The 27439-nt window shown below is 51.6% G+C and overlaps 1 long non-coding RNA gene across 1 annotated transcript in view; it reads left to right on the top strand.

Annotated features, from left to right (window-relative positions):
• The window catches only part of LOC138994431 (uncharacterized), a 300667-nt gene that overhangs the window by 184467 nt on the left and 88761 nt on the right, over positions 1-27439 (top strand). The window contains exon 3 of the long non-coding RNA XR_011468433.1: positions 4930-5057. This is a non-coding gene — a long non-coding RNA (uncharacterized lncRNA). The remainder of the gene's footprint in view (positions 1-4929; positions 5058-27439) is intronic.

The following is a 27439-nucleotide window of genomic DNA, read 5'->3' as shown; positions in this document are numbered from 1 at the left end:
AAAAATTACTCCTTTGGGTCTGGCTGGCTTTAGGCGGAGGAAACCCTTCCACCTGGTTGACAGCGGCGTCTGCAGCTAAGCCTCAGAGAGCCCTCTCCCGGGGCTGCCTGAGTCCGGCTGCCTCAGCGGCCACCCAGAGGGCTCGATTACAAAACCCAGTCCCAGGCCCCAGCCCAGGGGAGTCGGCTTCATGGTTCGGGGGATGGGACCTGGAGGCTGGATTTCTGATAGGCTCCCCCACGCGCTTGTGATGCAACCCGTCGTCCGTGGGCCAGCCAGCGCTGGGAAGCCACGGGGGCCAGCTGAAGGACGTGTCCCTAGGGATGGAGCGGGCCTTTGGCATCGGAGGGGGAAATCATGCCGAGTTTCACTTATTGCAAAATAGACAGTGCGCCCGTGATAGGCACGGCCGTCATGATAGGTGTGGCGGGATCAGCTTCTAGCTCGAGAGTCTTATTCACACCAGAAGGGCCTCCATCAATATTTGGGGGAGTTGTTCATCATCAGGGGAGGGGGCAGCGGAAAATTCTGAATTATCGCAGCCCTATAATTGCACAGCATGTCTCCAAACTTTGTCTAGACCAGGGGTGGGCAAACTTTTTGACTCGAGGACCACAATGGGTTCTTAAACTGGACCGGAGGGCCGGAACAAAAGCATGGATGGAGTGTTTGTGTGAACTAATATAAATTCAAAGTAAACATCATTACATAAAAGGGTACGGTTTTTTTTTTTTTTTTTTAGTTTTATTCATTTCAAACGGGCCGGATCCGGCCCGCGGACCGTAGTTTGCCCAAGGCTGGTCTAGACCTTAGGAGCCTAAACATCTATCCAGGCCTAAGCGCACCCCTACCCCCATTCCGACTTAACAGCTATGGGCTGGACCCAATCAGTAAAGTTGAGAGGTGCCCCGGTGATTCGAGCACACTGCCCAGGTGGACGCTCACTCTGCTAGGGGTGGGCTAACATTTCTGCAAAGGGCCAGGCTTGGAGGGTCACGGGATCTCAGCCACCATTACTCACAGTCTGTGTTGTATTGCAAAAGCAGCTGTAGGTGCTCTGTAAACAAGTGGGCATGGCTGTGTGCCAATAAATCTTTATTTGTAGAAACAAGCCAAGCCGTGGGCCAGATTTGGCCCATGGGCGGTCGTGTGCCAATCCCTGTTTCAGACTATCCCAGACTTCTAAAATGTGTGGTCCAAAAATCTCCTCTGGGATGTCTTACAACGTGAATTTCCTGGTTCCCTCAGGCAGTCTTGTCCTAAGTCTGGGTGAAGGCCTTGGAGTACATATTGGTCAGGAGCATCCAGAACCGGGGGCTGTTCTGATCTGGGAGCCGGTGAACTGCACTTGGAAATGCCCAGCTGTCATCTAGCCAGTCCCTCTCCATGCCTCACCCTGCCCAGGCTCCAGAGATTGGCCAGATGACCTGGGCTGGGCTGCTTTCTTCCTTCTTTCTGGTTTTCAAAGATTTTTTATTGATTGTTAGACAGGAAGGGAGAGGGGGAGAGAGTGAAACATCAACATGATAACAAAACTTCTATCGTCTGCCTCCTGCACCCTCCCCACTGGGGATCGAGCCTGAAATCGGGCATGGACCCAGAGCAGGAAGTGAACCGGCAACTTTTCGGTGCAGGGGGTGATGCCCATCCAACTGAGCCACACCGGCCAGGGCCCTCCTTTCTATTCTTTGTCTTTCTGTCTCTCAAAGTCCTTCTCGGGCATCGGTTATTAATTCACACCAGTTTGAGGGAAGAGTTGGTGCCCGGCCTTGGCCGGGGTGGGCAGGAGGTCGGTAGAGAGGCTGCCTGTGGGATAGTGGTGATGTAGCTCTCGTGGAGAATATTCTGGGGTACTATTCATGACTCCCCTCGCCCCACCATCCACAGGCTGAGCCCCAAATCTGCGTGCCTCTGCACCCCAGCTTATCGCTGGCTTGTTTTCACAGGTGACCGAGCTGGGGACACCTCCAGCTTTCTGTGTCATGAGGAGACACTTATCTTCTTGGCGCGCTCCGGGCTCCGTGGTGGTAGGGGTGGGGGGAGGGGGTTGTGCAGGCCTCGGCTTCTGCTCAGTGGTTCTTAATTAAATTTGAATTTGACGTGAACAGAGGCCTTTGGGAACTTGGTGGGCTGTGGGCCAAGGGCCTGAGGCACTGCCACGGAATAGCACCGCCTCCCACAGTCCTGATCCCTGGGACATGTGGGTCGAGGATGGAGAAATCCCTCTTACATGAGATGAGGTTAACTCTTTGGCCCGGGCGCCGGGTTTCAGAAGCACCCACCGATTGGGGCGGAGGACCCTGCTGGGGCTAGGTGTCCCCTGGGGCAGTGGGAATGATTTCTCCCTGCCAACTGTGTCCCCACAAACTTTATTAGAGGATTTCCCTTTAAGAGGACTGACGTAACTGAGATATCAGACTAGGAAACGTTTGGGGTTGGAAGGAAGAGTATGGGGTGCAGAGGTGGGGACGGTGCCTGGCTTCAGCAGTTCGGGCTGATTCTAGCCCCCCCCCCCCAAACACACCCCCTCCCCCCCACACGTAGCTCAGTAGGTGAGCATCCTTTGGTATCTGTGTGGCTAGTACAACAGGTATTGGGGAGCCTTCGATCTGCTGCGCACAGAAAGCAGGCGGAGTTATACATGCGTGCAGCGGTCGGTAATACCCCGCATCAATTAAGCATACACATGTTTTACGAACACGCTCCTGTGCAATCACTACAATGACACGGAGACGTGCCATTATCTCCCCCTCGAGATGAGGAAACGGAGGCACAGCGAGGTTAGGTAACCTGCTCGAGGTCCTACAGGTGGTAAGTGACGGAACAAGGGTTCCATCCCAGTTGGCCTGGTGTCAGAAGAACTTAAACATGTAGTAAGGGGAGCCCTGGCCAGTGAGACTCGGGTAGAGCATCCATCTCCGCACCAAAGGGTCTCGGGTTCAACTCCCAGTCAAGGGCCCGTACCTGGCTTGTAGGTTCGTTCCCCGGCCCTGGTCGGAGTGCATGTGGGAGGCAGCCAATTGATGTCGTCTCTCTCACACACCAGTTCATGGACCCCGTCCAGGTGGCCAAGAGGTCCGTGTCGTATCCTGGGCTCAGCCCCCACCAGGCGCGCTCTCCTCGGCGTGCTCCCCCCCAGGATCTCGGTGTCTGTTTAGCTGCTGAGTTTGGTCTCCTGGAAGCGGAGCGATGCTAGCGCCACCACCCCAAGCAGGCAGGGCTCCCGGAGCTGTGATTTCTGGAAACAGAATGTTCCTGGTTTCCAGAAGGTAGAACAGTTCCCCGAGGTCACTCTCTCCTTAGCAGCCAGTGAGCGGTGTCCTGGCTTCGTTTTGGTTTCCCCTGCAATCCCACAGCCTGGGGAACTCGGAGTCCCGGCCTGCGAATGTTCGCTGCACTTCACATGCAGGGGATGGATGTGTGATCTGGGCAGGCTCGGAGAGCTTTGCTGTGTCACTGCCTGTGGCTTCTCTGGGACAAGCCTACTGTATCCGCTCCGCACTAATCGATTGAGCGTCTTCCCTGGGCCCGGGGCTGGGGATGATCACAGATGCATCGAACAGTCCTGTCGCCCGGCGCTCCTGGGCTCAGCGGGGAAGCCATCGTGACCGTGCATTTTCAGATCTGATGGTTGTTCAGAAAGGAGATGTGTCAACTCCAGCCTTCCACCCCCCAGCTCTGAGCCTGTTGCCTGTGGTCCTTTATATGTTTATCCTCATCCATCTTCAATGCCAAACGTTGAGGGCGCAGGGATCCTGCTGGCGTACTTCTTCCCAGAGGCCTTTTCTGGGTGTCAAGGCAGTTTTCATCAAACTCTCGTGTGTGTCCTGATCACGCGGGGAAGCAGTGAAAATGCAGGTCCCCAGGGCCCGCCCTTTGCATCTGGGTCAGGGGGCCGGGCTAAGGCCCCAGAGTGTGCATTTTTTAACAAGAGCCCCCATCCCACCCCCCGCGTGATGGTGGTGGTGGACATGTGGCCACCACGATTGGAGGATACAAATCCTAGCATCAGGGGTCCCCGGCTATCTTTCTGGGAAACCCCATAACATAAAACAGAAAACGGAGAATCAGAATCGTGACAAGTATGTCAGGGAGAGGAAAACATTGTTTCTGTGAAATGAGCAAGTCAATAAAAGGTTGGTTGAGTTGAACTGGGTTCCTGCTACCATGGGTTTTTTTGGTTTGTTTTGTCTTAAGAATTTATTTTTGAGATGAGTTTAGGTTCACGGCAAAATGGAAAGAAAAGTATAGGAGTTTCCCCTATACGCTCTGCCTCCACGTGCACAGCCTCCCCTAATGTCAACAGCCCCCACCTGAGCGGGACACTGGTTATAACTGCTGATCCTACATGGACACATCATATCACCCGAAGTCCATATGTGCATTAGGTTCACTCTCGGGGTGGAACATGCTACGGGTTTGGACAAGCGTATAATGACATGCCTCCTCCATTAAGTATCACACAGAGCATTTTCCTTGCCCTAGAAATCCTCTGTTCAATCTGTTCATTCCCACTCCCAACCCCTACCAACCCCTGATATTTTACTGCTTCCGTAGTTTTGCCTTTTCCAGAATGTCATGTAGTGGGAACCATACAGCACGTAGCCTCTTCAGATCCGTTTCCTTCACTTCCTAGCACACATTCACCTCCCTCCATGGTTTTTCATGGCTTGATGGCTCATTTCTTTTAGTGCCTAGTTATATTCTAATGTCTGAATGGGCCATAGATTATTTATCCCATTGCTTGCCTCTTCAAGGCGCTGAGGTAGACGGTACAGTGTTTATATCAGCTGTGGGTCTCTTTCTCTTTTAATAATAATAATAATAAAAATAGCCCAAAGATTCACCAGCCTCGTGGTATGTGATTTACAAACTTTTTATCCCAGATATGTGTTCGAACATTAACTTGGTTTTCTTTTATTTTCTTAGGGTTTGGGGCTCGTTAATCACAGATCTTGGCCTCTACCCTGAAACAAGACAGCCAGATGGATCGAGGTGGTCACCCGTGTGTGCATCACACAGCCCACAGGTGACAAAGTGATGAGATCAGCAAGAAGGTGAGTGTCCCCACTCAGGAGCTGGTCTCTGTAAGCTTTCACGCGCCAGATCTTCTGCTCCGTCCCCACTGTCCTGGGGGCCAAACAAAGCCCAATCTCGCCAGCACTGGGCCGCTGTGTGTCTTAGACCAATGTCTCGCCCTCTCTGAGTCTTGCTTTGCTTCTTGGCAAATCGGTGGTTCCTAAGATCTGCTCTCGCTTGGACAGTGTATGGCGCAGCCACATCGAAACCAGGTTATCACCTTTGCTTCATATCCTCCTCCTCCCACCTGCCCTGGCCGGTGGGTCAGCCCAGCAGCGAGCACAGCAGGGGACGCAGCATAGGCACTCAGCATGTGTCTGGAGATGGCTCTCCGGTTCCCAGACGTGACCTCTCTGTGTCTGGCATGTTCCTGAAGCATCTGAGTGGGTTAGAAAGAAGGCAGCTGGAGACGGTGATATGCTTCCCCTTAGGGACACCCCCCCCCCCCCCCCCCCGCCCCGCTCTTCCGTCAGCCCCAGCCAGCTGCTGGCACAGTGGCCCCCGGACCCGGAGCCAATTTCCCTCCCACTTCTTCTGACTCATATCTTTCCTCACGTCTCAGGAGAGCGGCGTCTGTCACTCCCTTCTCCTGGCGAGCAGCAGGGCCTTGGGCAGAATCTGAGCTATAACTCAGTGCAGCCTGCACCGGGCAGCATCCTCGCGCAATCAGCCGAGCTGGGAGGTCTGCTTGCAGCGGGGGGTCCTGCGCATATGTGGGTGAAGGGAGTTTCCAGCTTCTTTAGCCGCGCTCCTCCCTTCCCCCTGGAGCACTAACAAGAGGAAAGTGTTCTTGAGTCGTGATTCTGAAGGACACTCGAGGTGATTTGCTTTGCGGTGAAGAATTCCGCCCTGTTTGCCGGGAGCCTATGGCAACGGTGGGCCCACACTCGGCCAGGGGTGCCGGGTAGACCATCGGGCCCTCCCCCTCTCTCAGGACTCCGACCTTTCCCGTGAGGTTTCCAGAGGGGATCTCGGCGGAAAAGCCCACCCGAACCCTCGCCAGTGTGTCTGGGAGGGGAAGGCTTTGCATGGACTCCCAGTGCCTTCCTGTAATCACAGCTCCGTTCCACGGCACTAGGTGGTTATTAGCGCGAAGCCAGGGTGCTCACTGCCAAGGCGACAGGAATGGCAACGCAAAAGCCACCCCAACACAAGATTTAGGGAAATCAAGGGTTTTTCCTGGATTTGAGACTTAAGGCATGGTGGCGAGAACAAAAAAACAGGGATCTTTGATCCACGTAGGCAAACTCAGAGTCTTCGGGAGAGAGAGGAGAGAGAAGGAAATGAAATGAAGGGGAGAGAATAAAAATTATAATAGTGAAATAATAATAATTAAAAAGGAAATGAAGGGGAGAGAAAGCCTCAGGACTGGCAGCAGGGAGAACGGTGACCTAGAAGGCAGGCACCAGGTCCGATCACCCCGTGCAAGGGTTCTGGAGTGCATTCAACCGCTGTGACGTTGACATGTACATTTCCCCAGACTCTTACTCATTTCAAAGTGTCTGTGTAGCTTGCTATGCCCCAGGCACTGTCCCAAAGCCCCCTCTACGTGCATGAACTCATTTAATTAAATTTCCATGGACTTCCACCATTTCTAGATTTATGGACTTTTCACCCTGGAGACCTTTGGGGAGGTCTGCGATCACTCCTCCCCCGAAGACGCTCTTGGAATGGTGACAGGCCATTCTAGATGCCAGCCCACACGTTCCCTGTTTGCACCTGCATCCCTGGGCCCTGGCCTCTCCCCCGTCCTGGGCGTGTTTAACCCACTGTCTGCTTGACAGGACAAGAGCTAGTGAATGGGGAAGGGAGAGGGAGGTCAGCTGGAGAAGGGGAAGGGGAGGGGCTGGGGTGATAGAGAAAGGACCAGAATCTGAAAGCGAGCTCAGAGGGAAGCTGTAGACCAATTCGGTGAGACGATTTCTCCTAAGATCTACCGTCTACACAGCAGGCACGAGATCTGTTCCAACCGGTGAGATGGCCATGAGCTTCTGAGTCACCCACTCCGCCCCCTGAGCTCATTCCGGGCCCGTCCACCTCACGGCGGTGAGCAAGGCGGTGCTGGTGAGCTCATGCTCCCAGGAACTCAGGAGGAGGGACCATCTTTCTTGCCCGGGCATCTTCCCACTCTCTGAAGGGTCGCTTTCGAAGAAGGACCAAACTCAGGTTGGATGCAACCCCCATACACAGGTTGCGCCGTGACTTAGCTTGAACCCTGTGATGTGTCTTTGTCCATCTCGAGGTGTCCTGTCTGTCTGTCCTTCTCCACTTGGCTCCATTCCCGTGTTTGAGGTGCTGACTGTAGGAAGGTGACAGTGACATTTCTGATATGTTGCAATTCCTCCCTGGAGCCCTGTGCTGTTGTGGCCAAATCTGCTTTCTGCCTGGGTGAGGGGTCAGTTGTGAGAGGCCTGGGTGGGAAAAGCTCAAAGGGAAAGCCAATCAGGCGCCTGTTAAGACGACTCAGAGGTCAGATTCTGGGAGGGGATGTCCAGAGAGCCAGAGGTCAGCTGCTTCAGAGGAGTTTAGACTTCGCCCAGTTTAGGAGGAAGCAGAGAGCAACAAAGGCAGCCGTGGGGAGAGGTGTTAGGAGGCCGTGTTCCCGCCATCATGCACGAGCGGGGATGGGTGAGGGGTCCCAGGCAGGGCGGGCAAGTGTCCTCTTCTCCCTTAGTCTCGAGGGTTAAATGACACAATTCAGGTGAAGTGCCAATACAGTGCCGGATATAAGTATCCAATAAATTGGTCTTTAGGGATTGTACTCCGTTAAACAAAGTCTTCCGAGGTCATAATAAAATTCACGACTCTTTTTAAAAAAATCGAATTTATTTCATGTAAGGGAGGAAAAAATAGCTCCCTACAAGAATTGGTTAAGAGTTGAAGGAAGAAAAAAGAGAGAGAGAGAGAAGAAAGGGGGAATAAAAACAATAGGTATGGGCTTGTGAGATAATGATGCGTGAGGGTGACATTGGTTCGCAAAACCATACAGGTTTCCAGTGTACAGGCCGATAAAACCTCATGTGCACACTGTCTCATGTGCCCCTCGCCCCAAGCAAAATTCACCACCCTGTGGCCCGCTTACCAACAGCGCGTGGTGACGCTGGCGTGAGCCAGCAGCAAGCAGATACTTTTTCTGAGCTCCGGCCTGATCCTTTGGGAGTCCTGGACCAGTGGGTCTGTGCTGGTTTGCCGGGCACATAAGCATGTACCGTTGACTTTGGGGATCTAAGAAAAATCTAGTGTTGGGTTCGGTAATTTGAAGGAGAACTCACCAAGAAGGTGGCGCTTGCCCATGGTTGTTCTCAAACGATGGTTTAGCAATGGCTTGGAGAGGGCATGAAAGAAGCCTGAGTTGTATATTTTTGAATTCTAGGATTGTTTGGTGAGTATGGGGCGTGGAGGGTGGAGGGGGAGGAGAAGGGGAGGGAAGAGTTGGGAGGTAGACAGTGGGAGGATCCTGGCTATGAAGTCACCCACCCCCGTGTTCCTGGGCCGCAAGCCCACCCTACATTCTACTCAATGGTGCCCAACATTTCCGGATTCCTTGCCCTGTGAGTGGTGGCATGATAAGATTCTTTTTCTTTTCTTGAAGCCATTTCTCTCTCCCTACCCTCTTCAGCCTGGCTTGGCTCCCAGGAGCCCTGTATGTCTGTAGGCTTGAAGAAAATGAAATATCTTAGGAGCTGGAAACTCAAGCTAGAGTCAGGGAGCACCCCTTCCTGCCGGCTCCCTGGGGCAGTCCTGCTCGCCCAGCCCAGGCCTGGCCCCTTGCTCAGTCATACACCCCGCAAGCTGTGGGCAGGAGGGGCCGAACTGGCCATCTTGGCCCCACCCCCCACCTCCACTGGACTGAGGCAACTGCTGATTCCTGCCAAGACCAACAGGAAGAATCAGTTTCGGGAAACTGAAAGTCAGAGGGGAAAGGGTCTGCAAAAGCAACAACAGGAGGCACAGGGGACCTGTCTGCTCTCTGGGGCGCAGATCTCTCTGCTCCAGGAGCCGCAGTTTGACGGCCAGATGCTCAAAGGCAGGGCCGTCATTCCTGGGATGGTGGGAACACAGGGTCAGGAAGGATCCAGGAGGCTGAGCAGGCAGTGAACACGCCGTGGGTTTGGCAGATGATTTGATATTGACCATCTCGTACTTCAAATAACATGAACTCGTGCGTAGCAGGGTCTTCTACTTGCAGACATCCCATGTTAGCGATAGAATCCAATTTGCAAAATAATTTTTCTCGCTAAAGCCCTTTGTGTATGGACTTGGTGGTCTCTGTTGATGCCACCCCCTTTCTCTCGTCTTCTATTGGCCCGTTTGTTTTCCGTTGTGCGTATATAAGATTAAAGACCGGGAGTGGGGTTTCTTCTTTTATTTCATTTATTCATTTTATTTCATTTACTTAATGCAGTTTTATGAGGACTCACAATATCTGAGTGCAGGCTCTTGGAAAAGTAAAAGGAAGTACCTCCTCCCTTGGAGAAAAGAAAGGGTGAGATAAATGACCCTCATAGAATGCGATGGAGCACCAGGGCCTTCCCATGTGGGCATGGGAAACCTCTCAAGTGAGGAAGAGGTGCTTGAGTCGAGACTCCCAAGACCGGCAATGGGCAGGGGGAGACAGGGATTGGAGATAAGTTGTTTCAGATGAAAAGCAAGGTGTCCAGGCAGTGAGGTGGTCAGAGCGCAGACTATTTTGGGATGGTGAGTAAGCAGAGATGTCCCAAATATCACATGAAGGGATCCATGATGAGAGATGAGGCTGGACAGGAATGAAGGAGCCAAGATCACAAAAAGTCTTATATGCCAAGGAAAAGAAGGGAACACTTTATCATTTCATCAGGAAGGAGCCAGTGGAGAACGTTAAGCACATGGCGGTGGGAGCATCCTTTTTGCAGGTTAGAAGGATGACTCTGGTATCATGTGAAGGGCGTATAATAGGGGGGTTAGGCTGGAGGCAGGAAGGCCAGATAAATGTATTTTCAAATTTCAAAGCAAGGGAAGCTGAGACCAGTGGTATGCGAGTGGTGATGGAAAGGGGGCAGAGATCTGGGGGAGAGGGGAGATCAACTGGATTTAATTATTAATCACATGTGAATGTGAGAGAAAGGGGAGGATTCGACTTGGCTCTTGGTTTTCTGACTTGGACCAACTGTGGCTGGTGGTTCTAGTCTCATTAGGGGATTGGGAAAGTGAGTGGTTGGGTGGGATGGCATGGTGAGAGGAGTTATTGACATGCTGAGTCTGCGATGCTCATGGGGAGGTCTAGGTTTAGATGGCCAGCAGGCAGCTGGCTCTAGAGTATGGAACCCAGTCTGGGTTGGGACTGTCACTTAGAAGTCACTAGTAGGTGGGTGGTGGCTTAGTCTCGGCATGGTTAAGTTACCCATGGGCTAGGATGTAGAGGGAAAAGAGAACGGAGTCTTGGGAAACACCTATATTCAAGAAGCGGGTAGAGAAAGAGAGGTTGATGTGAGGAGTAAGGAGGAGCAGTAAGAGAAAGAGGGAGAGGGTTAGGAGATAGGGGAGAGTGTCAGAAATGGAAATGGGACAACCTTTAGAGAAGGATGTCATGGATGATATTGTAAACATAACAGAAAGGACAAAGAAGACTTTTGAAAAACACTCATGTTTGGGAGGTCATGTGTGATCTTGGAAAGAGCTGTTTTAGTACAGAGATGAAGGGAAACAAATCCAATGAGCTAAGGGGCACTGAGAGGTGAGAAAGTACATATCCTAAATGCAGGCTACCCTTAAGAAAAACTGGGTAACATTAATGAAGAGAGATAGATAGTGATTGGTAGATGGATAGATAAGAGAGATAGACAGATAGGTAGATGATGGATAGATACAATAGTGTCTAGAGGGGATGAAAAGTTGATAGACTCTTTCTTAAGATAGAAAGCATGAGTATGTTAAAGACTAAGAGGAAGAAGTCAATGACCAAAAAAATAAAAAAATTCAGGCCCTGACTGGTTTGGCTCAGTGGATAGAGCATTGGCCTGCGGACTGAAAGGGCCCAGGTTTGATTCCGGTCAAGGGCATGTACCTTGGTTACGGGCACATTCCCAGTAGGAGGTGTGCAGTAGGCAGCTGATCGATGTTTCTCTCTCATCGATGTTTCTAACTCTCTATCCTTCTCCCTTCCTCGCTGTAAAAAAATCAATAAAATATATTTTAAAAATAAAATAAAAAATTCAGGACATACTGGGGCCCATTTTTTGAGGGAGGCTATGGGAGAAATGGGCACAGCACATGGATTCATCTTGGTTAGAAGGGAAGGTTATCATTGCTATAAGAGACTTGGGGAGGGAGGAGGAATGCAGGTAGGATTGAGAATTGAGTGAGGAAGTTTACATCTGAATGCCTCTTTTTATTTGGTGAAATAAGAAGCAAGGTCATCTCTATTAGGAAAGATGGCAGAGGGGGCTTAAATTTTGGCTAAGGAAGATGGGGGATAGAGTTAATGACAAGAAGATTATAGGAGCACCAAGGGATCCACCCCGGACTGGCTGTTGGCAGTTTGTGAGGGTCTGTGAGCAATGCCCCTGTAGTGCATGGCCATCCGGATGTGGGAGCAAGCAAACCTTTGGTTGGGCTGGCCCACGGTGGGGTTGGAAGTGGAAAGACAAGCAGTGTTGCTTTAGTTTCTGACACGAGGGTGACCGTGGCCAAATGGGCCTAATTGGGAAGAAAATGACACTGGGAGGAAGGTGACACACTGGGGGAAAAGGGAGGAGCTCAGAGTCTGGAGATCATGATGAGGTGAGAGATTGGGCAGAGGGAAAGCACTGGAAGGATGGGACATTGGGTCAGAGATCTCAGGTTAAATGTCAGAGGTGGGACTGTTTGCGGCGATGGCCAGGCCAACATGCGTCCATCAGAGTGCGTCGGTAAAGAGCCAAGACAGTGAGAAAGGCATTGAAATGGAGGTCAAGGAACCAGAAAGCTATAGTATCTACTGGTCATTGACCACCTCTGGGACAGTCACAGGGTTGTCATGGGAAGAGTCTGTAAGGCAGCAGGCAAGAGACTGAAGGATCTGAAGAGCACAGATAGATCAGCCTCCTTGTAGCTACGGGGATGTCCCCAAATCTAATGGCAAATTCTTGATAAACATGGTGTTTTGTGCAAAATAGGTGAGGGGCGGGGAGGGTCCATCCGTTCTGCGTCATGGCCTGGCTCTGCTTGTTTTCATAGCAAAGGGGGCAAAGCTAGTTATTTCCAGCACATGGAGAAGTGGAAACTTCGACAAGAGTGTCAAGGACTTGCCCCAAATGACACCACCAAAGTGCTGACCTCAGCCTGTCACTTCATCTGCTTCTTCCTCTCAACTGGGCTCCTCCTGTCGCGTGAACCTACTTCAGCAGAGCCGGGTCAGCGCGGGCCTCCTCCATGCACACCCTCTGCAGGGTTGGCATTGAGATGTAATAGAGGGCTGCGGAGGGGAATTTTCCCACTTGGCACAGTGGCATGAAGGTCAGGAGGGAATGTTTTTCCTGCGCGGCAACAAGAGGTATCACATCCTGACTTCTGCTCCGTCCCTTCCAGCTCTGTTGCTATTTATGTAGATGCAAGTGTTCCACAACAATACCTTTTGCTTGGAAAGGGCCTTCTCTCACCATAACTGTCTTTTTCACTCCAGAAGTAAACATGCTTGGTTCTCTTTCTACTTCCACTTTTAAAATACTAATGATCTATATATGCGTCTACTTCCTTCCAGCCTGACCCCTGCCTCGGTGGGAGGTCCCTGTAGGTCTTATTGATTTTAGAATCCACTAAACTCCTCTAGTCCTTAGCACATGGCCAGTGTGTTTGTTGAATGAATGGATGACACCCTTTTGCAGGCCACTCCGAAGCAGGCACTGAGTCTTGAATAACTGGGACAGGAATACCTACGCTGAGTCCTTTTCTCTCACCCACTCTCCCCTATGATAAAGGCGACCCAGATGGTAAAAAGAAAAAGGATCAGGTCTCAAGACAACTGGGTTCAATCTTGGCTTTACCACTAGCTGTGTAGCCCCAGGTAAGTCATTGACCCTCTCTGAATCCAAGTTTTGTTTTTTTTTTAATTTTTAAATTAATTCCAGAGCAAAGCAGAGGGAGAGAGAGATAGAAGCATCAATGATGAGAATCATTGATCGGCTGCTTCTTGCATGCCCCACAGTGGGGATCGAGCCCACAACCTGGGCTTGTGCCCTGACCAGGAGTGGAACCATGACCTCCTGGTTCATAGGTCAATGCTCAACCACTGAACCATGCTGGCCGGGCTGAATCCAAGTTTTTTCATGGAAAAAAATCAAAAGAAATAATACCTCCTTTGTTCGATTATTAGGAAGATTAACTTTCACTACATGTGGCCAGGTAACTGAAATCTAGAAATTGATCAATTAAGAAAAGATTTTTTCTTTCTTGACTTCCACTCATGGACATCTATCTACACACATCTTGTGGTCTCGGGGCATGTATCTCTGAGGCGGTGCACTCATTAAGACGTGGCTCCTGAAGCTAGGGACCAGCTTTTTCCTCGGTTAGGGTTAATCTGGAATTGACTTCATGACCAGGAGATAATACAAACCATGCTCTGAGAACTCTAGTGAGCTCAGAGGCCCGTGTAGGAACTGAAGCTGGGGAGACCAGGCTCTCCACAAAGCCTCGTCCATCCCGTCACTGGGCACCATGACAAAAAGAGCCTCTTTCCTGAAGGGGGGAGGGGGAGAACATGGGGACGGTGGTCAGGAGCTCACATATGAAGAAAAGAACATGGGAGCTGCTGTGGAGTAGTCTCCATGTTCCAGGCACCAGGCTAGTTGCTTTCTATTTGTACCATCTTTTCATTAATGAACAACACCGCTTGGAGGAGTTGGGAAAGCTGGAATCCTGAGGCAAAGGAATTCGTGATGTGTCAGCTTTGAAACCACCTCTGAGTCTTCAGTTCCAGGAGGACAGGTTGATTTGTTCAAAGCTGCTTGATGGAGACAGAACGGAGAGGAGCTGTAATCACTGTGAGCAACGGATTCCGGGACAGTCTCTGCATTAACCATAGACCGCGAGACAGAAGAAGCCGGGGTCCCACCTGTCGGCTCATCCTTGCCCAGTGCGTGACGGGTGAGAGGTGCGCCATATGGGACTGGATGTTTGGAGCTGCGGTGGCCACTTTGTGACCATGAGGCGAAGTGAAGAAAATCTGAGGGCGGGTAACTCAGAGCCCTGACACATTGGAGAGGCCAGATGAACTCTCGCTGGGTGCACCTTCGCACCTCTTGCTCTGCGGCACAACCAATGTCCTTCTTTTTAAAGTCATTCTTCCTTGGCTTTTCTTTTCTTTTCATGACCAGAGGCATCTTAGCTGACCCAGCCTCTAGAGACGAGCTTGGTCTGGTCATCACCACTTTTACGGAAGTTGGGCGGACACCTGTTTCTTAGGGCTAAACTCTAAGGTGTGCTGGGACCCTTGGCCTGATCTCCCCCGCTTTTATTTATCTACTGATTTTATTATTATTTTTAATCCTCACCCATGGATATTTTTTCCATTGGGTTTTAGACAGAGTGGAAGGAAGGGGGAGAGCAGAGAGAGAGAGAGAAACATCGATGTGAGAGAAACACATCAATTGGTTGCCCCCTGCATCCACCCTGACCGGGGATGGGGTGTAGTCCCCATCTGAAGTCCATGCCCTTGATGGGATTTGAACCTGGGACCCTTCAGTCCAAGGGCCAATGCTCCAACCACTGAGCAGATGGGCTAGGGCTGATCTCCCCCACTTTTAAATAAGCTCTTATTTCCCAAGAGAGCTGGATTCCCGGCAGCGCGGGTGGTGGAGAATGAGCCTGGCAGTTTCGTGTTTGGCTTGTCAGGGTGCCACGTGGAGCTGGGTGCCAGGGCCATGTTATGTGATAGGAGCCATCTCGCTCACTTGCCCGTTGCCATGGCACAGCTGACATTCTTCGCTCTCCTGAAGAGTTCTATGAAGGACACCTGGACTGTTCTATGGGCATCTCCCCCCCCTTTTACTGTCGGATCTGCCTTCTCTCAAACCTAAACTGGGGTAGGAGGGGGGCGTCGGCGTATTCCAAGGCATCACTAACCATCCATCAGAGAAGACTGGTTTGAATGAGTACTTTGGTGAGATACTCGGGAGTGTGTGCAACTTGGGTGTGCGTGCCTCTGTATTTCCTGTTGGGGAGGCAGTCCGACTTTATTTCTCAGACACCCTCACCTGACATGGGGCTGGCTGCCTGGGAGGAGCCGTTCCATCCCAGAACCCGGGTTCCCGGTATCTGTGCTGAGCCAAAGAGCAAGGAGAGGGATTAGACAAGGCCCAAGGTGCACCTGAGCTGCAGCTGCTGGAAGGTGTATCAATATTGGGCAAATGGGGGTTGCACATTCTGCTCATTCTCTTGGGAGAAAGGAAGGCTTCCTTTCTCTTGGGAGAAAGGAAGGTTTCCACATATCAGTGGAATCATATGGTACTTGTCTTTCTCTGACTGGCTTATTTCACTTAGCACAATACTCTCAGGTCCATCCATGCTGTCGCAGAAGGTAAGATTTCCTTCTTTTTCACGGCCGTGTAGTATTCCGTTGAGTAAATGTACCACAGCGTTTTTATCCACTCACCTGCTGATAGACACTTGGGCCGCTTCCAAATCTTGGCTGTTTCACATAACGCTGCAGTGAACATAGGAGTGTGTATAGTCTTTCAAATTAGAGTTTCAGGTTTCTTAAAATATATTCCCAGAAGTGGAATCCTGGGTCCTGAGGCAGTTCCATCATGCCATTGGCCCAGGAATTCCCAGCCTGTTGCTCAGTTTCGGTTTGGCTGACGGTTCTTAGGGGTTATCGTCAGGTGGTGCGTATTTGGTAAGCACATCCCGTGTTCTTCTCATAACATCCTGACACGGGATACCCAGCTCCGAGCTCTTCCTTAAGGTGGCCGGCCAGACATCGCTGTTGGAAAGCTACCCCTTTCCCTGTGTAACTCATAGTTTTCTTGTGTGGGGAAGCATGGGGAGACCATGCAGACACTCTGTTTCCCGTCAAGTTCTCAATGCATTTATTTATCTCAGTGTGGACTCGTGGGATCTTCTTTTCATTAGTCATCAGCCATGACTTCACTAATTTTATTGCTCAGATGGTCCCAGGCCTGGCCAGGGGGAGCGCCTTCGAGCTGACTGGGAGAGCCTTTGGGCATGTCTTCATCGTTCCAGGAGCCCTTCCTTAAGTGATGGAACAAGGTCATGGTCCAGGCTCATCATGTACTTTCCATGCCCAGCCCTGCACTCAGCACTTTCTCCAAGGATCCCTGCTTGCGTTGGTGCAGATCATTGTGTGGAAGGCAGATCTGGGAGTTGAGTGAGCTCCTCACTACTGGACGATTTACTTCTCCCAGACCCTCGGGGTGAAACGTGGGTGTACATATAACACACACGCATATGTGCTCCTAGGACAGCCATATTTATTTTCTACGTTTGCCGCCCCCCTCCCCCATCCCTGTATTTGACCATCCCTTTGTATATGACCGAAATCTCAGCACCCTTGCCATCCTCGCCTCTTCGTTCTGTACGGGCTTCCACACCCACGCTGGACTTCTCCCCCTGTGTGGACACCCTCATCACGCTGAAGGCCTGACCCTTGACCCTGGGTCACCCTGGCTCATCTTTTGGTGGTAGGAGGGGCAGACCAGGGGAGTATCTCCTGCCAGCCTCCTCCGCCTGGCCAGTCCCTTTGCATTTTCCCCTCTTCTACAGCTGCTTCCACGGGCAAAGCCCTTTCCCCCCAGAGACCCCTCCTCCTCCCGGGACAAAATGCCTGGCAGGCCTAGGGCTCAGGATCCTTGGTAGAGAAGCCGAGGCTGCCTCTGTCCCTGGCCTGGCTTGTCTCCTGGGGCCACATCCCTGTGCTCCTCGAGACCAATCTCATCCTCCTGAGCTTTGGCAAAAGAGGAGGCCCACTGCTCACTGGGGACAGGCCCTGTCCCACCCCCAGGGGTTCGGATTAGCCTACAAAGCAAAGGGCCATGGGACTCGGCCGCCACTTCTATTTCTGCTTTGTGAGACCACACATCACAGCCTCCTGGTCCCTCCCAGACACTGCCACCATCTCTCCGCTGTCTCAGGGCCTGTTGCTTATACCTGTTTGATGCATTTGGGAAAGGGGACAGGGGAGGTGTTGCTCTGGGGTGATGAGCATGCAGGAGGGTCCCAGAGGGAAGAAGTCGGGGTGCCAGAGAAAGGCCAGTGATTTCACCCCGAGGCGCGGGGAGGCAGTGGCCGCTGTGAATGTCAGGTCCGGGGTTTGGGTGCCTCCCCAGGTCTTGTTTGGCTGGAAGTTGACATGGAGGTAAGGACAGCTGGTTTCTTCCCTGAGTCGTGGGAGAGGAGGAACATAGCTCTGTGGGGGCTCCTAAAAGTCAGAGCCAGAGGACTCCTCAAAGACAGCCTCGGGCCTGGGGAGAGCGTTGGCCCTCGGACCGAAGGGTCATGGGTTTGATTCTCAGTCAGGGGCACTCATGTGGGTTGCAGGCTCGATCCCTGAACCCAACATGCAGGAGGCAACCAATCATTGTGTGTCTGTCTCTCCCGCTCCCTCCCACTCTCTCTAAAAATCAATGGAAAAAATATCCTCGGGTGAGGACTAACAACAATAACAACAGACGGCCTCAGAGAGGCCCAGGACAGCGCACCCCCATCATATCCCTTCTCGGCTCCGGGATCCTTCCCCAGAGAGCACAGCCGCACGGTCATAACTTGTTAGATGCCGTAATTAAAATAGTTCTCTTATTAACTTCGTGATAACGTTCCCCTGCCCCCCTCCTCCTCAAAATTACATGTTAGCATTTTGATAATTAAATTTCCAGTTCCAACAGAACTTCTCGCTGCTGCCGTGAGGTTCATGGGGTTGGGGAGAGGGGGGCACGGTGGGGGGACTCCTCTTGGGGGGCAGGAAGGTGGCCCGGCTGGTCAGACAGGTTCTCGTCTTGCCTGCTGGAAGGCTGAGAGAGGGACACAGCAGAGATCCTCAACAGTCCGTGCCCCCGGAAGGAGCCGGATTTCACACATGAAAATACAGGCCATGCGAAGTTCAGTATGAACTTCGGCTGCACAACCCATAATTTTTTTAGTGTAAGTATGTCCCAAACACCGCACGGGGCCTGCTTACACTAAAACGTATTTGTCGCGTCTCCAGATTCCCGACTCAGTGGGGCGACGCGTGCTTTCCCCGGCCGCCCCACACCTGCCTCTGAACCTTGGCTCCCAGCTTCAGAGCAGAGAGGTTTTCCACTCCTCTTTCACCACAGGCGGGCTCTTTAATTACGCAATTAGCACTGGGGGTTGTTTGTATTGTTTTGGTCAGCTCCTTAGATCACGGATCTCAAAGGACTTGACAGCTACCTGATTTATTCCTGCTGGCGTGATGACTAGTGGAGGCATTGATCTCGTCATCATTCGGATATCATCCACGATGTGCCAGGTGCTGTGCCAGGCGCTAAAGGCAATACAGGGGCAGACAGCAGACTGACAGCTGTCAGAGGGGAGGGGGCTGGGTGAAAAGGGTGAAGGAATGAAGCAAAAACAAAACAAAAAAATAAACACACCCCCCAAACTCCTAGACACAGACAACAGTATGGTGACTACCAGAAGGAAAGGGGGTGGGGGGAGGGAGAAGAGGGTACATGGGGGATAAATGGTGCTGGAAGGAGACGTGACTTGGGGTGGTGAGCACACAATATAATACACCGATGATGGATTATAGCATTGTACCCTTGAAACCTACAAAATTTTATTAACCAGTGTCACCCCAATAAATTCAGTAAAAATAAAAAGCCAATAACACGCTGGTCTTCACCTCCAGCTGCTCTCTGCTCAGAGCAGAGGTGCTGGGTCTGCCCACATCCCGCCCGCCATCCTGTTTCACAAACAGCGTAATACTGGGGCACAGCCACCCCATTTGCTTATGATTGTGTACGTCTGCCTTCGCCTGCAGTGGCTGAGTGGAGTAAGAGAGACTACGTGGCTCCAAAGCCTAAAATATTGCCTTGTGGCCCTTTAGAGAAAGGGTGCTGAGCCCTGACCTCGAGGAAGAACCAGTCAACAATGGGATGTAACTAGGTGAGGAAGGGAATAGAGGACCGAATTCTGTGCCTGTGGCACCCGCACCAGAGCTGCTTGAAAGGATTCATCTAAGGGTAGTAGGGGAGGGGGTGAGAATCTACTCGAAAGAAGCAACATAGGCGAAGGCACAAAGGATGCTTTCGGGCTGTGTCGTGGGGCTGAGGAAAGGGTAGGGTGAAGGTCGGGAAAATAGTACGTCTTAAGGGTCTCTGTACGTCAAGAATGTACACGTGTTCGTTCATGCAATGCACAAGATAAGCTTGGGAAGTTGACATTAGGATCCATATTTCGCACATGAGGAATGGAAGGCTCCGAGAGGCTCAGGCCGTTCTCTAAAGTCCCACAGAAAGAAGCAGTGGAGCAGGACAGCAAGTCAGAGGGAGCCTGTGCAAAAGCCCCTCCCAGCTGCAGCCTATGATGCACGGACCTGGGGCTCCCGGAGGGCGCGATGCAGATCTTATTCCAGAATAGTGGCTCCCTGCCAGGGATGCTCTGCCTTCTGCGGGACAGCGACAATGCCCAGGACATTTATAGTTGTCGCAGGTGTGACTGGCGTCAGGTGGGTGGAGACCAGAGGATGCTAACTATCCTACGGTACATAGGGCAGGCCCCACGGCAAAGAGCGATCTTTCCAAAATGTCAATGGTGCTATGAATGAGAAACTGTGTCCTGCAACCCCTCTTCCTAACACAGGGCTTGGCACGTAAAGGGCTACTTGGTCATGTGTGTTGAACTGGAAACATCAATGCATGCGTTTAGGGAACAGGGAGAGGCTCAGCGTCACCGGTGGGAGATGGGACAAGAAGGTACATGAGAAGGGGACCGCAGGCAGGCCAGGACTGGCCTGAAGGAGGTCCATGAATTCTACAGGCATGGCAAATGCCAGTGAGGCCTTTTAGTTCAGGAGAGTGACATGTGTGAGGAGGGGGCGTGTTGGAGACTGACACTGACTACAACCTGACAGTGAGATTGGAGCAGGGAGACCTGTTCCATGGCCCCCACTAAGCCAACAGCAGTGGGAGGGGAGAGAGGCGGGAACCACGTTATGGGAGACGAGAAGGGAGCCCCAGCAGGATCTGGGTGTGCGGGGCAGGAGGAAGGGTCATGAAGATACTTGTTTGAGCGATTGCAACACGGGCTGAGGTAAGGAATGTCGGGCAGCCCAGGTGTGTGTGCAGAGGAGGCGCGTGGAGGTGGGAGGGGTGATGATGCTGGATGTGCTGATTTTGAGGTGGCTCCAGGATGCCACGTTCCCACGAGATGATTTCCAGTAATCCGACGGAGATGCGGATCTGGAACTTGGACGGTAAAACCAGGGAAGAAAGGGTTGATCTACGCATGAGGATTCCGCCCAGGGACGTACATCCTGGCTTCCCTTGGGCTGCCCATTCTCCCACCGGACCGTGGTCCCCAAGGTGGAGGAGGATGCCGGGTTACGGGCCCAGATGGGACTGAGTTTGAATTCTGCTCTGCTGTGCACCAGCTGAGAAATATTGGGGTGTTATTTTGCTTCTCCGAGACGTAGACGTAGGGTGTTATTTTGCTTTTCCTCATCTGTAAAATGGGGACAATATTAGCCTCCTGTGCAGTTGTGAGGTAAAACATATAGGATGCCTTCAGGAATCGTAGTAATTGAATATCTTATTCTTCAATTAAATGTAGTAACTCTGATGGGGAAAAACCCACTTAAAACAACTTTAAATGGCACTATGTTATAGATTTCAAAGTCAATCCAAAGTTATTTTTTAATTCACCATTACCACTGTTTGTTTCTTTTTGATAGGATGACAGTATAAGTCAGAAGGAGGTTGTCTTGGTTAAAATCAATGAATATTATTGGAGTTTTGCTCCATGTGCCTGCTTTCCTCTAGGGAGTCCCAACAAGAGGCAGCACCTTCTGTCTGATGCTTGGGCCTTAAAGACGACATTTCCTGCTGCCCTGGGGTAGCCAGGCCATGGGGACCCTTAGGTGTGCTCTGTACTCGGCCCCGGAGCTCCGGAGTGTGGAGTTCTGCCTCTCCCAGCCTTTTGGAGGACCCAGATCAGGAGGCAGAACCCTGCAGAGGTTCGGGGCTTCCTACCTCGGCGTCCTGCGGTGTCTCAGGGAGCAAGGAGGCTCCCCTCTAAGCCTGCAGGCTCCTGGCTGTCTGACCCCAACCATCTACCCTCGCTTCAAATTACAAGCAGGACTGGGAGCCAAGAGCCAGCCAACTGCATCCTGGTTCCCGCTCAGGAGGCATACGGAGCTGCCAGCCGGCAGGACTTGGCCACAGAAGCCCACGGAGCTGCAGGCTCCTCCTGGGAAGGTGACGGGTGTTTGCTTCGACACGCAGGGCCTCTCCCTGCAGACGCTGCACATTTCTTCAGCTGCTTTTTTTAAAAAAAAATATTTTTTAATTTATTTCAGAGAGGAAGGGGAAGGGAGATAGAGATAGAGACATCAATGATGAGAGAGAATCATGGATCAGCTGCCTCCTGCACGCCCCACACTGGGGATTGAGCCTGCAACCCAGGCATGTGCCCTGACTGGGAATCGAACCGTGACCTCCTGGTTCATAGGTCGATGCTCAATCACTGAGCCACGCCACCCGGGCTTCAGCAGTTCTCATACCAACAGAGGAGCAGCACTGTTGGGGTGCCACAGGGAAGGGGTATAACGTGGCTGGCAACTGGCTGGTTTAGTTGGCTTCATTTAGGGTAAAGGCTCAGCGCCTTTAAGTTCTAATTCTCCCGGCTCTGTCCTGGCGATCTGAGATGACACTTGCCTAAATGCAGAACCTTGGTCCCAGATGGGACCAGGAGGAAGGATCGGGAAGGAGCACCTTCTCCATCCTCTCATAGCCCATGGCAACCGCTTTCCTCCTCAGTACCACCCTCCTCGCTCCCCAAGACACACACTTGACCTACAATTTGGTTCGTCAGTGACTCAATTTTCCCACGCCAGGCGGGGGAGTGATTCATGGCCCAGAACCCTGGCGGTTCCTCATCTCGGCAGAGTTGGCTCCATGGAGGGTCCTGGGACAGGACTGGCTCTGGGCGGGGGACTGGGCCCTTGGAGATGCAGGCTCTCTGCTATTGATGACTTTGAAGATTTGGGTTTACTTTGGAAGCCAGAAGCCCTGAAAAGCGAGAGTTGTCTATTTTCTGATATTGTAGTAGCTCCTTCATTCATGGATTTGTTTCTTCCTCAAACCTCAGTCTCAGCCCTCTGTAGGGTGCAGGCACACGCTTCCGTTGGGCCGTGTATCGGGTTCTTAGGCAATCCAGTGTGAGCTCACGGTCATTTCTGTAGAAAAGTCCTGGATGGGAGTCAAGAGATTGAATCTCTTCCGTGGGTGACCTTGAGCAAGTCACTTCCCATCATAGGGGTTCAATGAGGTTCTCCCCTGAGGTTCCCTGCAGCGCCGATGCTCTTTCTGTCCATAAAGCTGGGGGACCTGGACTCATGGGCCAGGACAAGCCTCCCTCTTCCTCCTGTTCCCGGCAAAGACTGAGGCCCGGCAGGGTGGGGCCAGCCCTCACTCCCCCTTTCGGGGTACTCCCAAGGCTTTTCCTCCTCTGTATCTGTATCCTCTCTCCCTGCAAAGGTGAGGGACAGATGATAAGAGGAAGATGGATCCAGAGTCAAACACAGGACACAGAACCCCTCCCGACTTCCTGTGGCGAGTGAGCACTGATCAGGTTTCAACCTGAACAAAAACGCACCTTGTGCTTCCCGCCTATCACCTGACTCCGGAGCCCTAATGGGTGTTCTCTGTCAAGGCAGAGATTGTGGTTCAGAGCGGAGCCCGACTTATATACACATCACCGTGGCGACGCTTAGGTAAACCCGCTCCCAGGCCTGAGGATGGATATTATGGGATAGCTTCTTTTCTTCTTCTTTTCATTTTTTTCCCTTTCGTCTCTTAACACTCGCCTGAGGTAAAGAAAAGCCGAGCTGGATTCATTGCTGCCTTTTTAGAGCTTTCTTACCATTGGATTTATTTGGCTCTGAAATTGTCAGTGGAAATTTAACTAAGGGGTCGGCCCAGGGTATTCTGGGTATTCTGGGGTCCTTGCGTCTTATTGATAACTGGAGGGTGTGATTGATGGTTCCTGTTGGACATGGCTGATTCTGATGTAGAGAGAGAGAGGGCTGCATGTGCATCTGTGTGCCTGTGTGCAGCTCTGTGTGTGTGTGTGTACATATGTGTGCATGCATGTATATGTGTGTGTATGTGTGTGGCCTGGCCTGGGGATGGTGGTGGTGACTTTCATTTGTGTGTCCACACTCTTCATTCCGATGCCACCTGCCTGTCCTAGATTCCCTTTGTAACACTCACAGCCAGTGACACCCAAGTTGTCTTTAGTCTTCTCACCTGGAATCTGAGCCATCATCTGGCCAGTGCCCGTGACCACACACCAGCAGGACCCCGGGAGCCTCCTCCAGAGCAGACGCAGAAGAGGTTATCCTCCATCCCCTCTAGGCGTTGGCACTAGAGACCTCCGGAAGCCTAAAGCACCGAGTCTACTTTACTTCATTGGTTTTCTAACCCGCACGCAAAAAGATCGGTCCAATAAAGACTGGCATGGGGGTTATGGAGCTCATCTTCTAGAGATGGGTGGGTAGCCTATAAACAAGATTAGGAACCTTGTTTGCTTGGGTTCCGTGAGCCCCATGAAGGTGGACATGGGGGAAGGGGACCCATGGCTGCAGTTGGTAGAATTTGGTAGAGCCAGATCTGCTCTTCCTATTACAGATGTGTGTGATTCTTTATCTGAAGAACTGAAGGCAACGCCTCTGAAAAGGTATGGCTTCTACAGAAGTGTGCCTCACATTTACAATGGACAGGCAGGCGCCTGGAGATCCACGTGCTGTGGAAGGTGTGAAGTGGGCGAGTTGCAAAAGCGTTGGGGAGGATCATCCGCGGACATCCTTGGTGATTCCTTTGTGAAGTCCATTGTTTCTTTTCATATTCTTTTTTTAAAATATGTCTTTATTGATTTCAGAGAGAGGAAGGGAGAGGGAGAGAGAGATAGAAACATCAATGATGAGAAAGAATCATTGATTGGCTGCCTCCTGCACACCCCACCCAGGAGACCGAGTCCACAACCCGGGCATGTGCCCTTGATCGGAATCGAACCTGGGACCCTTTAGTCTGCACGCCGACACTCTATCCACTGAGCCAAACCGGCCAGGGCATCTTTTCATTTCCTTGTTCCCCAGGTTTTCCTGCCTCCAGTTGGCTTAGAAGAGAGTGTCCCACAGCTCAGGACAAACAAAACATGGGCCTGGCCTGGATTTCCTTTGGAGTAAGCAAAAAGGTCTTTGGCACCTTCCTCGCTCTCCCTTGGAGATCCACTTAGCATTTGGGGGAATCTGTGGACACCTTCTCTCTTGGTCTTTCACGTTGCTTAGGTCCTATTTATTCTTGACAAATGAAATGCACTTGTCAGAAATTCATCTACAGTTTTGTTCTTTAGAAGCTTCTATGGCACGGGGACTCCTAAGAAACCAAGTTTCTACCTTTAATGTATTTGGACCCCTACTTCTCTGAGAAACTTGACCTTTTTTTTTTTTTTTTTTTTTTGGTCATCTCTGATGACAAACCCCATTTTGATATTCAGAGTATTTAGTCAGCAACTTGAACAGGAAGCAGTAACAGGAGCTACCAGAAGAAGACCGCGGGGATACTGGACGGAGATGGAATAAATTATGTGAGACGGCCGCGTGCCTTCCAACCCCAAGTTCGAGTCCATACGGGAGTCCCAGGACGCTCCCGGCTTCAGGAACCGGTGGCATCTCCCGGGTCTCCAGGGCTCTGATCGATTTCACTATAACCCCGCTCTCGGCCACAGAGGCTTGGAAGCCAGAAGTGGCCTCTCTCTTCTGCGATCCTTGAGGGAAGGGCAACAAATCAAGTTGCTTATTAAAAAGTAGAGCGCCAAGGGTGAGGTTCCCCGGGGTGTGGTGAGCGGGCTGAGCTGGAAAAGGAAGGGCAGGTCCAAGTAAACACGCCGAGGCCGCCTTCCAGCTGGACCGGGTTCCCACGTTTCTCCGGGCAGAGGGGAGATGCGTTCTCTGATAAAAAGTGGCCCATCGCCCTCAGAGCAGCCGCTGGGCGGGCGGCCAGGCTGGGGAAAACAATGATTTCCTCGCTTTTCGATGTGATTATTAGTTCTTATTGGAAGCCTGTGATGCATGTAGCCTTGTGGCCAACACGCGAGGGGAGGCAGCCTCATTTTTTCCGACGAGCGTTTTCCAGTTTTCATCAACTGAGTCAGCATCGCACTGGTTAAGGGATGTTGAGCCCAATCTCATCCGATCGCCAGATGGCTGCTAACATGGTCCTTCGCTTGCCTCTTGTCCTGGCCTCCTGGTCAAGTTGGCCTGTGCATGCACCCCTCTTCTCCTCCCCCCTCCCCCCTCCCAATGCCTCTTTCTACATCTATATCAATAAGGCAAAATGGCCTGGCTCATTTAAGATGCCTCTAGGATAGAGGGTTTCCTATGATTAGCTGGAAACGGTCCCTTCCAGTGTTTTCTACCATGTTTTCACTAGCTTTAGGGATAAAAGGAAGAGACGATGGCCATTTTTCCCCCTGAGTGTTTCTAATATTTATTGCGTGGGCTGTGGGTTAGACTCCGTGTTTTATGGATTATCTTGCTCAGTCCTCATAGCTTCCTTAGGAGACAGGCCATGTCATTGGCCTCATTTTACAAATGTGGAAACAGAGGCCGAGAAAGGGACAGGAAATTGCAAGGTGTGACTTCCCCCCAACTCCTTGGGACATGAACCACTCTGCATGCCGCCTCCTGTGGCTTGATTGCTGGTCAGAGCCCGGTGTCTGCAATAGTCAAAGGCCAATGGCGAAGGACTAAGTGGCAGCTCCATTGTTCCTCCGGGAAGAGAATTGGGAACTGAATATAAAGCTCGGCTGCATAGAAATGCCTGTAATTAGAGGGCTGCCATGCGGGGCATCTTGAAGCTTGCTGCATCCACTTAAGAGTGCATGCTTCTGCTTGAATTTGCTCCAGAGACCAGACCGGAGCACTCTTATTTTCACAAATTGCACTTTTCAGCGGTGCATGGACACACCAAGTCGCCATGGGCTAGACCCCGCCTCGATGCCCCCGGGAGTAGAGCTGTTTGCCCACTTGTCGAACAAGCTGGTGGCTGTCTGCAGGTTGGGCAATCTCACCCAGGGAGTCCACATGGAGCTCACCTTGGCAGCCCTCCCTGGGGATGACTGGTTCTTGTGCTACCTGAGCTTGACCTAATGAGGAATTGTTCCGACTCCTCTATTTGCCCGTTCGATGAGCTTGGGATGAAACAATTTGGATCTGAGTAAGCGCTAGAGGGGTTCGCAAAGGAGGCCAAGATTTTTGCAATAGGTTGATGTTTTTTTCTTCTGGGGATACAGAAGTGTGGTTTACAGCCAGGTGCAGAGTAGTTTATGGGCTGCCAGGAGTAGGGGAAGCCAAGAGCAGGGCGGGCAGATGGCAAAACTAGTATTCTCCAGGGCAGCGCGGGGATGGCCCTGAGGAGGTCGGAGGGAATTAAAGTCACGTTTCCCATGTAAATCACTCTTTGTCCAGAAGAGGTCTGTCATCACAGGAGATTAATGACACCTGAGGTGTTGGGGTAACACTGGGGGTTTAGTGGGATCCTCATGCAGGAGCAAGTTGGATGGTATGGGGCGATTTCTTGTTTTCGGAAGGGGTAGTAGATGACTGAGTGACCTGGCAGCAGTTGGGGTGCCCAGAGGTCATTTCTGGGCGATTTTTTCCAAAGCAATAACATTTCGGTGTAAGATTCAAGTATCATTGGATTGAAATCGGGAGTTCAAGCCAGGCAGACCCCAGACGCTCTGAGATTCCAGCGGGCTAGCCAACCAAGCTCTCCTTCGGAGCAGGCAGGGCTCCGAAGCCGTACGCAGAAGGATGCCCCCGAATGGGACCAACCGGCATGGTTTATGCCAACAGTCACTGGTGGTTGAGTTCCAGTCTGTTGTTCGGTGGGCAATCCTGACAATGCCTGCTCGGCCTGCCAGTGTTGGGCTCATGGGTACACAGAGGTGTTGGTTCTGATGGACTATTCTTGGCCCTTGATCTGCTTAAATTTAATGTCAAGACATACCTGCAGCTTGCAGATATTCCTTTTTGCATTTTTATAGACTCTCACGTCTCATCCAAACCCACTCTTTATAACATAAGTCCTTTAGGTGCTGATGTTCCCTGTCAATTCTTCCCACGGAATCTAACATGAGAAGCTAC

Source organism: Myotis yumanensis, unplaced genomic scaffold, assembly GCF_028538775.1.
Source record: "Myotis yumanensis isolate MYYU_CA2020_CCGP unplaced genomic scaffold, mMyoYum1.0.hap1 SCAF_16, whole genome shotgun sequence".
In the NCBI taxonomy this organism is placed as follows: Eukaryota; Metazoa; Chordata; class Mammalia; order Chiroptera; family Vespertilionidae; genus Myotis; species Myotis yumanensis.
Note: the sequence above shows the minus strand (reverse complement) of the source record. Positions and strands in the feature narration are given on the sequence as shown.